This window comes from Syngnathus scovelli, chromosome 6 (assembly GCF_024217435.2).
Source record: "Syngnathus scovelli strain Florida chromosome 6, RoL_Ssco_1.2, whole genome shotgun sequence".
Classification (NCBI taxonomy): domain Eukaryota; kingdom Metazoa; phylum Chordata; class Actinopteri; order Syngnathiformes; family Syngnathidae; genus Syngnathus; species Syngnathus scovelli.
In genome coordinates this window covers 19514433-19527793 of record NC_090852.1, presented here as the reverse complement: position 1 = coordinate 19527793, position 13361 = coordinate 19514433, and the positions used below count along the sequence as shown (strand labels likewise).

Here is a 13361-nt window from a genome sequence, read left to right as displayed (position 1 = left end):
GCGGCGCCATATGGAGCAGGGAAAATTAACAACGAGAGGAAATTCTCCACAGCAGCGGGAGGTCTCGCTAGTCTCTCCTCCAAACAAAATTTAAAGACGGAGAGGAACAAGAGAGGGGGAGTGATAAAATTAATGGGGTTCAACGTTTTAACACAACACCCACGGCAATGTTTGCACAGAAAAAAAAAACAAGAATTCCCTTTACAGTTTAGTCACATTGCACTCCTGTATTATAAATCAGCGCCTTGCTTAAGTAGTTTGACCCGTTCTATAAATGTATATTAACCCTGCCGGCGCTGCCGCCTCTCCGCTTGCGGCCGTTAGTGCAGGTGAGTTGCCTTCGTCCCCCGTGGCCTCTTACGCTTGCTGCCATCATCGCGGCGGCGGCGGCGGCAGCGGCGGTGCAACACCCCCCCTCCCCCCTCCCCCCCACGGAGCCTCTCTTGGTTTGGGTCATTGATTACAAAGAGCCTCCTGGTTTTGTCTGACAGATGTGAATCCATGCTATTTAATTTGCAGAGTTACCCTCAAAGGGACCACCATTAGCTATCCAATCTGACCACAAATAGTGTTCCATTAAGCAAAGAGTTTGAGAAGCTCCGCCACCGTGTCTCCTGACAGCACGGCGGCGGCGGCGGCGGCGGCACATTACGGTGAATGTTAAATGCTCGGTTGTTTAAACAAAAGGGAGATCTTACTTTAAAGAAGGTCTTTGTTTTAGAGATACATAAAGAGTCGCCTCAGCGGGATTCTTCAGGCATATTAGAGCTGAAAGTGTCCTTGTTTAGTGTCTAAAGAGGGTGGGGTTGGTAGTTAAAATGTTAATAAGTGCAATTCACTTTTAATTTAACAGCCCTCTGCATTCCTAATTACTCCACTAGCTGTGAATAAATGAGGACGAGAGCTCATCTCCTGCCCTCTGCCTTCCAAACAAAACATTCTTTTCATTTCCGATATGGAAGGCGACTTCAATGGTAGTCTCCTCACGAACACCGAAGCAGCATGCTCGCGTCGACATTTTGGGGCGATTACTTTCCCAGTAGGCGGAGCGCTTCAAATCATTGGGAGAGCGTTTGTTCATAAAGTAAAGCGGCAAGTTTTTCAAAGTGCCGATGCAGCATCTTTAAAAGGGAAATAAAAGGAATTTGATGACCGTGGAATATTTATTTATTTATTTATTTCCCCCAAAAACATTCAACAATAGGGCCAAGTGTCCCTGTGTAGCCATGGATAGATAGAAGTGTGCATAAATTACTTTATGTAATCATACAATGTAGATTAGCATGATAATGGCGGGTGTTAATGGATGGCGGGAAGCGGGGAGTGACAGCGCTCTCAAACGAGACATGCTTGGGGCAGTGGGCTCAAACACACACACACACACGCGCGCACACACAACGTTGGGGAATAGCAACAAACGTGAGTGACGGGGAGGAAGCCACATCTCCCCGACAGCCCGAGGACTCGTACAGTCTTTCCAAAAGCCCGGAGGCTCCCGGGGGCCTCTCGGGGACCTCGATTAATTGTGAGCAGAAAAGGTCCAGCATTTGGAAGAAGCTAATACGCACCAGCAGGGCCACAATCTGAAGGCCGCACATGTAATCTTAGCGGAAAAGCACAATTGTGCATAATCACGATATATTTCACTCTGGATAAATTCCACAAGAGACAAGTAATCAAAGTGATGGGGATTAAATCAAAAGATACCCTCAATTGTAATCATTGAGATTTCATTGTATCTAACAAGCTGAGACAAAAAAAAAAAAAAAAAAATGCAAGCTGCACTTTGATGGAAATTTCAATCAACGCCACAGCCATTAGTAAATCAGGCTAGATGCAACCCCCCCATGGAGACAAAAGGCAGGGGACAATAAGATTGAAGGAAAAGTCAAGAGCCCCCCCTTGAAGACTGTGGGCACAAGCCCCCTGAAATATAACAAGTCATGCTTCTTTCATCTGCCAAAGCCTTGCTAAGCCTTGCAGGGTGTGAAGAGGAAACATAAGGAGCTGCAGATTTACAAAGTGCGCGGGCGGCTATGACCACTCCAGTGGATTAATCCGAATTGGGATGGCTTTGCGCCGGCAGCAAATTGATCAGGTCTGATCCGGCTAATCCACAGGTCCCTCAGATTTGTATGCATGCTCTGCGAGTGAGAGCGCCGCTTAACTCTTCTCAGCGGACTGTCGCCTTACTTTAGGACGTCTCGGTCAAGCACAAAGTAATGTTCTGATCCTATTTTTGTGGAATGATTTCTTTTAAAAAAATGAGTTATGACACTCTGCTTGCATTGTGGCAAATGAAATGCTATAAATGTTAATTACTGCCACCTAAAGGATTGGAGTGGAAGAAAGCACTATGACATTTTTTTTCTTTTTTCATAAATGTGTTTAATTTTATTTATTTATTTATTTATTTATTTATTTATTTATTTATTTATTCAAATTTTTAATATATTTACTGTTTGTTATGGCTGCCAATGAGCAATCATGAGAAGATTATATGAGAATATTCTATATAAGAATCGTTTGAGATATTTTTATAAACGCAACCAAATATTATAGAATACTGATGAACTTCAATTACATTGAAGTAGAGGGTCTGTTAGTTGTTGCACGTTCCTATTGAGGTGACCTCAGCCTATTCCACAAGCAAAAGTCGTTCCCGTCTGGGGAAACATAGCCTCTTGACCCTCTGACAGTCAGGACTGAGTAGCGAGCTGAATTCATGAGTAAATCTTAAGGGTCAACATTGCCACAAAAGGACTCAGAGGAGAGTGGAGAAAATTAATTACAAAGCTTTAGTGTGCAGTGAATGACGGCTGGCTTTTGTCGGGCCTCGGCACCGGTGGCGGCGGAGGAGGTAGGACCGTCCCGGTGCCGGCGAACCCCTAGCGGCCTGGCCAATTGTCTAGCTGCCAAGCGCCGGCCAGGGCGGCCGGCCGGGCGGCCTTATCAGCACCCGCATATCAATGAAGCCGCTGTCTTATTTGTGCAAATGGTAATTACAACATCTCTGAGCATTAAAACAACGTCGGTAAAGCAGATTAGAGTGAAACATTTCAACGGACGAAAAGAGGTCTCATCATGTATATCAAAGAAATCCGCAGATACGTTTTCCCGCCGTCTTGTCTTTCCACGTCGACACCGTGGAAAGATCGAGAGTGTAAAAGCATTTAAGCAGGATGAAGCTCAGAGTTTAATGTGTTCCATCAATCCCATTCTCGCGGGGTTGCAGCCTGTGAGACCGTCAGAGTAGTTTAGTGGCATGTTGCAGATTAAAGGTGCAACGCAAGAGTCAGGTAACAAGGGACAAAATAGTCTTGCCAACTCTCAGTTTTAACTACCCACGTTCCCTTTGGCCCACCCTCATTAAATGCACAATGCATTTGTCCTTGGAAGCTTTTACACACATTCTCAGTCAGATGTTCTGTTGTTCACAACTGGCCGCATTAAGCGCAAATAGATGGTGTCGCGCCAAAGTCTCGGCTCGGCTCGGCTGGGCTCAGCGTGGGTTACGGGGGCAAAGCAAATAAAGGCCACCTTTAAAACCTTTCTGACAACATAGTGCCTCTCAAAAGTTTGCACTCTACAGAAATCCGTCAGACCCCACCGACCTCCAGCAAAAGTACGGTGGTGAGTACAAAGGCTAGACTCCCCCAAAAAAATGGAAAAAGGAATGGAAGAACAACACATAATAAAATAAAATATAATATAATTTGGTAGGAATTAGTAAAGCAAAAAGGGTAGAGGAAAGTGACTAACTTGAAGTGGTAAATTATTGATCAAGTATCACCATCAGGTCTACGTGTCAGACACAACATTGATACTTCAAACCTAGTTTCTGCCAAGCAATTCCTTTCAGTGCGTTGATATGATTAAAAGTTGCAACTAGAATCAAGTAAGAATCTGCACTGCATTAAATATATCGATACGACCTCACCTAAGAAGAAATAAAGCCATCAGGGCAACAATAACAAGATCTACTTCCAAAGCTAAATTGTCCTTCCGCTCTGTTGTAGCGAGCACGTTGGGGTCAAACGAACGAAGCGGTATAGCCGCAGTCAATTACCACGTTTGCTCTTTGTGTTGACCCCTCAATTAGTGTGCAACTGTAACAATCTGCCCAACAAATACAGTCATTCATCACCAAGTGCCCAAAGCAGCCAGCCAGCTTCACTGAGCCAGCCGCCTCACACGGGAGAGGGCAGGCAGAGGTCAAATTAAAGTCTGGCCTTTTGGAACTAGCCTCCTTAAGATCTGCTCTTGGACAGGATGGATCAGCTCTGATCGGCCCGCGCTCATTCCACATGCATTGCCACGTGAAGCTTTCGAGGCTACTTATAAAAGCGAGATAGTAATGCAGTTGGACTCAATTCCAAGCACCCTTTTCAGATGTGACTAGTTTGAAAATGTATGCAAAGGTGCTGGAGTAAACAAGATCTAATCAGGTGATGGTAGGCTTGCTGTCGTCACAGAGCGGCCGAGGGGAGACTCTCCGTCGCCGCCGCCGCTCTCCTGCTGCGGTTTGAGTTGCGGCAAAAGTGAAACGCTGATGATTTAATTATGACACTGGTTCATTCAGTCACAGAGCTTGGGTTTCCAGTCAAGGGTGAATCGATACGAGCCAAGTTGGGTTTACCTTTACTGAAGTCCAAGCGGCTAACATTTAATCTCCCTGGAAGGGCAGCCAGAGGGTGCGGGCGGGGTCTCCGAAGGGAACGTCCTGTCCCGCCCGGCATCCGAGGCCTGCTTTATTTATGATGGATCGTCTACCCAGGTCCGACTTGTTCGCTCGACATTCTTAGTGATACATCAAAATGTTTTGAATATTCTGTTCACCTAATTTTGCTCTCAAAATGTTAGAAATTCCCCTAAAAAGTCAGCACCTCCCCTCTCCTCCTCCTCCTCCTCCTCCTCAGCACTCCCCCGGCTATCGTTTTTTTCCCCGTGTTTTAATTAAAAAGACAGATGGGTGACTTAAAAGCAAGTTGTATTTAGGTGTATTCAAAGCGTTCCCCTTCTCTTCTTGACCGATACATAAAGTAAAGCTCGGGAGAGCCTCTGGCAGAATATTTTCTGGGAAAGCAATCTAAAATAATATCCCCAATGACCAAGCGCACACAAATAACCAGGTCGTAGTGGCCGGCCCGACAACGTTTTTCTCTGGAGGAGACAGCGCGACCGAGCGAGCGAGCGAGGCGTAAAACAAATGATGGGGCACGCAAACGCTGGGCCCGGCCGGGCCCTATGTCGCACACGCTGGTCTGACTCGACGCTAAATAATACTGTTGGTGTTCCTAATCAATGCTACTGGATTAGTTAAAAGTGGAAGGCGAGCTGAAAAGGTACAAATCTGCAACAGTGCCATAAAGACGTCGAACAGCAGAGCGCTATAGATTTTCCGGGCTGCTCGATTGCGTGAGAAGTTGTTGGCCTTGCATTATTGACTTTCTCAGTATGGTGGAACTGTGGTAGTTAGGTTGCCTTTCCTCAACTCTAATTATGGTGTCATAAACAGCAGAGGCCATTAATGAAACCCACTCATGGCTTTACAGCCACAGATAGGATTTGCAGAGGCGTCATGGTATCAATCACAGCAAACCACTCCTCTGTTGAGTAACGAGCATGAGAGCTGGTCAATAAGTCAGCCAAAGGGCCGTCCGACTGGAATAGAGACACAGCGGAGGATGGGACGCGGCCGTATTTGACCTGCGACTGCCTGTCACGTTCGCGCCGCAGCGCTCGTGCATCACCCGGGAGAAAAAGTCAGTGGCGTGGCGTGCTGGAGCGAAAATCCATATCATGCAACAATGACGCATGTCATGTTTGGCCCGTGATGGGGAAAAGTATTTGCTCCTGTTGCTGCCATTAGTTCAACATAAAACATTTGCCACAGTCATCTTATATATGAGGAACTAACTAAAAAAGGAAAGGTCAAGTTTTACGTGCCAAGAAAACACGTGTGTCGCTAGAGATCAATACGCCAAAATGGATTTGGTTGCTTGGAATGTTTCATTTGATTGTAGCTACTGCAAGATTCACACGTTTATTTCACTTTTAAAATTCTTCTAATACAGTCGTGACTTTCATTTTGCAAACGTCTCTAGCGACGGTCAAGTCGACGCGCATTTACAGGACGATGACCGCGGCGAAGCCATTTCCACTTTGTAGAGTAAGAGGCAATAAAATGTAATTACAACATGTTTGACTATTAGCTCGGAGACGGAATCTCAAGCAGACCAAGCAATTTCACGCTGCCTGTAAAAAGCGAACAAGGCGGCAGGGGAGGGGAAGGGAGCGGAGCGGCGGCGGCGGCGTTACGGTTGACAGGCCACCACGCTGATGGCCCTCCGCGGCCCGCCACTAGAATCTGTACAGCTAAACTAGACAAATCTATTTCAGACACATATTAGATAAATATTTATACGCCATAAACTGTATCAATAAATCCCCTGGGCGAGGGAAGCTATTCCGCAGCGTGTCGATAACAGATTCCAGCGGCAGATAATCATTTTTCTCTCAATGGCGGGGCTTGATATGACATCGATACGTGCTGTCAGAGTTCATTTAGGCAGGAGCCGCAGGAGAAGCGTCTCACTGAGGGGTTATGGCACCCTTCTATTCAGCTGCATTGATCGTGAGGCGGCGTTGAGGAGGGGGGGAGGGGGGGGGGGGGGAGAGAGAGCGAGCTGTCACGTTTTGTGTCGGCTGCCGCATTAAACGAGCGGGAGACTTCGGGTCTGCCGCTCCGTTTGACCGAGGTGTTACACCGAGGGGGGGGCCGGTCCTTTTAATTGTCTCATTGAGACTCGACTGCATACGAGGGAGGGGAGGGGAGGGGGCCCCCGAAATGGCAATTGCGATACCACCAACATACACAATCAGTCAGGATAAAGATCTCACCCTCGGCGCTATGAAAGGGGGAAGTGAGCAGCGCTGGGTGAAAATCAATACGGAACCGCTCATTTTGGAGGGACATGTGTGTCACAGTCAATAGGAGTTAATAGGCTGCCTTGTTCAGCCAAGACAGGCGGCTTGGGAGAGAGGCCTGCTCTGACAGCTTAATACATACTGAATGGCAAGCCGCTTGCCCGGAACACTCGCCGCCGCCGCCGCCGCCGCCGCCACGGACACATCGAGTCTGGAATGGGAGCTGATGGGCGCAGGCAAAAGTTAATTATACAATAGAGCTGAAGGTCTTACACACACACACACACACAAGTGCGGAATCAGACATCCAGTAATCAGAACAGACCAACAGCCACGCTCACGCTCACGCCGTGGCACGCTTATTGTCGAAACACACGCTCGTCATGTCAATAGTTTCGGCTTCATGTTGGGATTGGTCCGTTTGTCAACAATTCAAGCAAGCTTACAGGTGTACCTTATGAAGTGTCTGTTCATTAAAAAAAAAAAAAAAAAATCTGGATTCTGCCAATTTTAATTAAAAAGATCTAGCAAAGGTTAAATCCAGTAAAATACCAAAGCAAAATAATAATACTGATTGAATCTTACCTCAATTTTGCATATTTTTCAATCTTAATTGTGTCAACTGGGAAGAAGTGATGGGTGACGTGTAAATATTCATAAATAGGCCTGCTTACCTGAGAGCAACATGAATCACTTCTCTCTAATTAATTAGCCACAAGGCTCATCAGTACAGGTTAATTGGCTCAGGGCACGGGTGGCGAACCTTGTGGCAAAAAAAAAAAAAAAAAAACCACAAGGAGAAACAGATTTGGAATGTTTTACTTTCAATGGAGCGAGATCCAGATCTGCCAAACTGGTTAATAATAACTTCATTAATTGAGGTGTACAGGTCACACCGTTTGATTCCAGAAAAAAAAGACTCTTGTTTTAATTAGTACCCATGAAAACTTCCTTTGGATGAATAATATGTCTTAATTTTCAGCGGCTAATTAGCGCTTAGGTGCAATAACAGTAAAGGATTTCACAGAAAGGCGCTTTAGTCTATTAACCGGAGTTTGAATAGAAATATACTCCTATCTTGTTGCATTATTCCAGCGGGAGCATTCATTGGACACTTTTGAATTTGGAGGATATTAAAGTGCCTTCTATTGTGTTAGCAATGGTTAGAAAGCAGAAAGATGGGTGGCATTCTTATCGTTCTATGAAGGGGGAGGCTGGCTTGGCTCCAATTGACATTTCAATAAGTGGAACAGAGCGTTAGCAATTCATTCCCAACTTTTCTGAAACAATTATTGAGATGGTACCTCCAGGCGGTGTATGTTCCGGGGTCCCGGGAGTCCTGCCGGCTGAAAGAGTAATTGACTAAATTGTAGCGCGCACACACACACACACACACCAACACAACGGGGCCATTTACAAATTTGCCAAAAATGAATCGTTTAAAAATGAAATGAGGGTGAGTCTCAAATTAGCAAGGAGAATGATTGAGATGTGGCTCTGGGAATTAAGAAACGTGATTTATTTAGCGCTCGGCAGAGAGGAGCATCTGTGAATAGTCCAGTGTTACTCACCAAGCCGCTCTGACTCGTATTTAAATATCACCACGGGTTCATGGAAGGCTCGGAAAGACACAACGGATCATTCGGGACAAAAGAGGCTGGCTGAGGCCGTTTCAAGTCATCTGAATCTTGAATCTTGAACGAATCTTGAACGAATCTTGAACAGACAATTGACTTTTTTCTCTTCAGACTATAAGGCACACTAATTCAAATGATAAAGTTAACACTTCAAATGAATTTCCTAAAGACGGACAGACCGAGATGGACAGAGTGGAGTGAGACTTTTGGAAGAAAAATCCAAATCACGACTGGCTTTGGGATTGTGGTGTTAGCTACATTTTACAAGGTGTAGTCATTTGTGGAGAACAACAACAAATTATTGTGAGTGTTAAGCGGCTGACAGGCGTGATTGATTGTTGTGCAGACACTGTGTTGATTGTTGCCTGTTGTTTCATTCCTGTGGCTCCCAGCAGCCACTGCTCTCATCGCCCCGGCAAAAAGCCTCCCAACCACTGATGAGTAATTACTAAGTTCATTAGCCACGCTAGTGGTCCAGAGATGTATTACAATGAGATTTGTCATCAAGTCTCCTCACTTTTTTCCCCCCCATTATCATCATTTAATTCCTCCTTCTCACGTGTGAATCGGTGGGGAAACGTTTAATGACCATGAAAAGAAAGCTGATTGTTAAATGTAGGGATGTTCCATACGTTTCTACTCAAGTCATCGCTCTTTGAGTCCTATCCGAGTCCCGATACTTCTAGTACTTTGATTTATAAAGTTTAATTCAACACAATGACAAAAACAAAAAAAATGCAAAGACCATTCTTTTTGGCGCGTCAAGATGCAGCATTATAGCGCCAACTACTGCTGGGGAGGACTTACTCGATGTCCAATTTTTATCTATCTATCTATCTATCTATCTATCTATCTATCTATCTATCTATCTATCTATCTATCTATCTATCTATCTATCTATCTATCTATCTATCTATCTATCTATCTATCTATCTATCTATCTATCTATCTATCTATCTATCTATCTATCTATCTATCTATCTATCTATCTATCTATCTATTCATTTATTTATTTTCTTTTAATACCACATGTGCCCTACACTCTAAAATATGGCGGGGCTTGATAGCGATACCTCGTATCGATACTCTAGCTAAACGTGATTCCAAATAACGCGGTCAGTCAATTCTGCAAAGGCACACGTGTGTAGTAATGGAAAAAAGACTTGTTAGCAGACTTCAAAATGGATGCTGAACTCTAAAAGGGGTCGAGATGAAATGGCATCGGCGACGACAAAGCCAAGTACGCGTCGCTCTGGAAAAAAAATGGATTTCGAGTTCCCTAGCTTCAAAAGATCTTCGTCCCTCCTCGGAGTGGATGTTCAAAAGTCAGACAAGTAGCTCAGCAAGAGAATATCAAAGCAAAAGACTTAATTACACAAACCTCCCTACTTGGAATTATCTCTGCAAGCAAAGAGCATTTTTTTTTTTTCCCCATAATAGGAGAATTGTTATTTATTGATCGGCACTTTGTAAAGCCTTCCGGCAAGACTCCAATCACCTCGGCTGTCAGAAGCACGGAAATACACCGTGCGCCTTTGTGATTTGATGGCCCGCCGATTCCCATTACTGGCTCAATTCCAATGTTAATTACTTTCAACGTAACATCATCTCCCTCCGCAGAATCTTGCGGAGAGCGCTGGTGTCCCACCACAGGACAGCGGGGGGTAAGAATGATAGGTAGAGTCGCGCTTTGCCTCCGACTCCTGGCCATTAGGCAGCGTGATGGGCTTTCCTTTTCCACACCATTTGCCCTGGTCAAAATAGCATCAAACGGCATTTTTGGTTCAATAGCAAAGACTTCAAGTGAATAATCACAAGGGTGAAACTGTAGTTATAATAGAGGCACCTCTGGGATAAGCATACATAACAGGGGTGTCAAAAACACCCTCGGATTTCCGGAGGGCAAAGTCTTTCCACTGGATGCTGTTGGCTCTTGCTCCGGCATCTGCTTTTAATTACTCAATTAGCGCCATCATTTAGCCTCCTTGACATTCATCCAAATGGCAAATCATAGCCGGAAGTTGTTCTCTTTAAACGGAGCGTTAAGAGGAGTCGTGAAAAATGCATACCCCGATCATGTATATGGATACTTAACTAATTGAACCAATTAAAGGGAAGGGAACCGGTCGGGGTGAGAACAGACTGGCTGCGGCCCTCCGGGAAGAGGCTGTGACATCTCTGATCTACAGCCTGCCTGCTACATATTCAAGCGTGCAGGCCTCCGGTCATATTTCCACAGACAAAAGGTCTCCGACTTCAGTCATACGACGAGCGAGACAGTCATTTTTAAATGTGTGCATATTGAGGGAGAGCAGATCAGCGGATGCCTTCTTTTCAAAAACAAACAATAATAGGAACATTTGAATCCTCTTTTTTATAACACTAGCACACACTGCATTTAACATGAGCTTATTTGTATATGAAACTGATCTACTCCCCCACCGTGAAAAAAAAAAAAAAAAGAATGATTGTACCCCCGCGGTGTTGATTTTCTGCATGCTATGGCTGCATAAATAAACATGGGCATAAATACACAGAGGACACCGACTTTGACTAGACGGCCAAGTGGGGCAGATGTTATTAAAAGGGCTATTTATCACTGTCACCTCTCTCGGGGTTCTATCCCTCTCTGCCCTCCAGCCATGTCACTCGAGGCCGGGCGCAAACAATACGGCTCATCCCGTCGTAGCGATATCAAGCCAACACGTAAAGATGGCGTCAACCGTCGCACCGTGCCGATAATGGGCAAAAACTCAAAGCGGCAATTTTGGCCAGCCCTGCACACGGACGGACGGCAACACTTTCCGCTCGGTTAGTTTATCGATCGCGAGCACAATTATCCACTTTTCTGAAGCGCTGAAGTAAGTGAATTCCCTCTTTGTTGGACAATAAGTACAGAAGGTTGGAGAAGTCATGCTATTCTTCAGCCTCAGGGGAAACTCTTACTTCTGCCGCACCCTCATCATCATTAGCGGGCTGCAATGTAATTAGTCCACTTCTGATGAGGAAAGGGCATCGACCGAGGCTGGCGTTTCCTTCCGAGCCGTTTGGACCGAAGGAAAGATGATGAAATGACGAGCCTTTTTTAATAGTCTGCTTCCTCTGCAGACCGAGCGTACTTCACAACTCATTCACTCTGAAGACAAGCAAAAGCTCTCAATGCTAAAACCCGCGGCTCGATTTGTTTGACCAAATCGTCAAATGTCGTGTGGACACGATATTGAAAGCAATCAATCCGGATCCATCTCCTAAAGACGACAAGCAATTTAGAATACAAACAGAGAGTGGACAGATGTCTGGACGTTATCATGGAAAACAAACCAAGGGCGTGTGATTGGCATCGGCCTTCTTTCTATCTCCAGTCCATCTAATGTAGCTCTTTATTGTGAACATCAAGGGGCGGCCTATAAAGAAAGCCGCTCGGCTCCGCACAGCAATCCACCCAAGATTAATGAAGTGCTTACTTAACCAATTTAAAGCCTTAATTCCTATTAATTCAACATAATAGCCACCCTGGCTGCCAGAATTAACAACGCCCTGGCAGTAAGCCGCAAATCTCGGCGGGCCCCAAAAGAGTCGACCCAGCAAATTCAATATTCATTGACAAATATGTAAGAGTATGTATATCAGTGTTAAAATGCATAACCCCCGTGTAAGACCTCTATCAAGTGCGCTTTACACCTGTATTACATTTCTCCCTCAATCAGCAGCTTTTCCGAGACGGCCGCCTCCCACGAGGAGCGGAAACCATTACAAGGGAGCGCAGCTCATTTGCAGAGAGATTGCAGATCACGCTGTATCATGCGAAGCATTTCTCCCAAACCCAATTGATTTATTCCATTGCGATGTTTGCGCGCAGCATACCTAGCCGTGTATTTCGTGTAAATCCCGTTTCCGGCACAAATCGACCGACGTGGTATTTTCTTCATCTGCTTTAACCACCTGGTTGGATTTAGAGCCCATCCGCGTTGAGAAACGTGACGGAAAGTAACAAATGACATCAATTAAGCAAACACAGCGCTTGTGGCGTTTCTTTGCAAATCAATAAATATTCAAGACAACTTCAATTTTAAGTCAGGGAAACTGATCAAGCGGAGCCCGTGACGAGAGGAGCCTGCCTGCCTGCCTGACTGCAAGCCGGTGGGGGGTAAAAGACGGCCCGGGGGGGCGCCGCGGTTATGAAGGGCGTCTCTTTTGAAATGAGCTGAAACTTTAAATACTGCATAATATAGAAGACAAAATGAATAGTTCATTTAACCCTGAGGAATAAGTCGTAGAAAAACTATTAAAGGTCATTACACTCTTAATGTCAACAGAGTAAGCATTAAGTATAGATAAGATCAAAACAAAATGATCAACTTTGTTATGAAGAAATAAAAAGGATCTTGATATTGTTTACATGCTCAAGAGCGACAACGGTGGATCAACAAAAAGCTCCTGCGGCGTTTGCTTGGTTCACTGCTCTGAGCATCTGACACTTCCTGGGTGAGAAGAAGCAACTTTCCTACTCACCCGATCTGATTTGGTTTCTCCTCTTTCCCAAGCTCACGAGGTCACCGAGGAGATCCATCCAAAAACTGGCAATGCACCTTGTATACCTGCAAACAAAAAGTTTATTCTCAATCAGAATGGATTATGCTTTGATTGCCGAATCTTATTGACCAGTGAATGAATTTCTATAATCGTAAATGTATCGTTTTTATTTATTGCATGGAATAAAACCCCAAAATGACATCAACTATGAAGTATCGAAATGCACCACAATTGATTTTTTGCTGCCCAACAAAATGGAAA

General features: G+C 45.0%; 1 protein-coding gene across 9 annotated transcripts in view; it reads right to left on the bottom strand.

Annotated features, from left to right (window-relative positions):
• The window catches only part of skor1b (SKI family transcriptional corepressor 1b), a 47399-nt gene that overhangs the window by 16518 nt on the left and 17520 nt on the right, over positions 1-13361 (bottom strand). For all 9 annotated transcript variants that reach the window (XM_068651137.1, XM_068651138.1, XM_049724142.1 and 6 more), the window contains one exon: positions 13080-13165. The gene's annotated coding sequence lies outside the window, so the exon portion shown is untranslated. The remainder of the gene's footprint in view (positions 1-13079; positions 13166-13361) is intronic.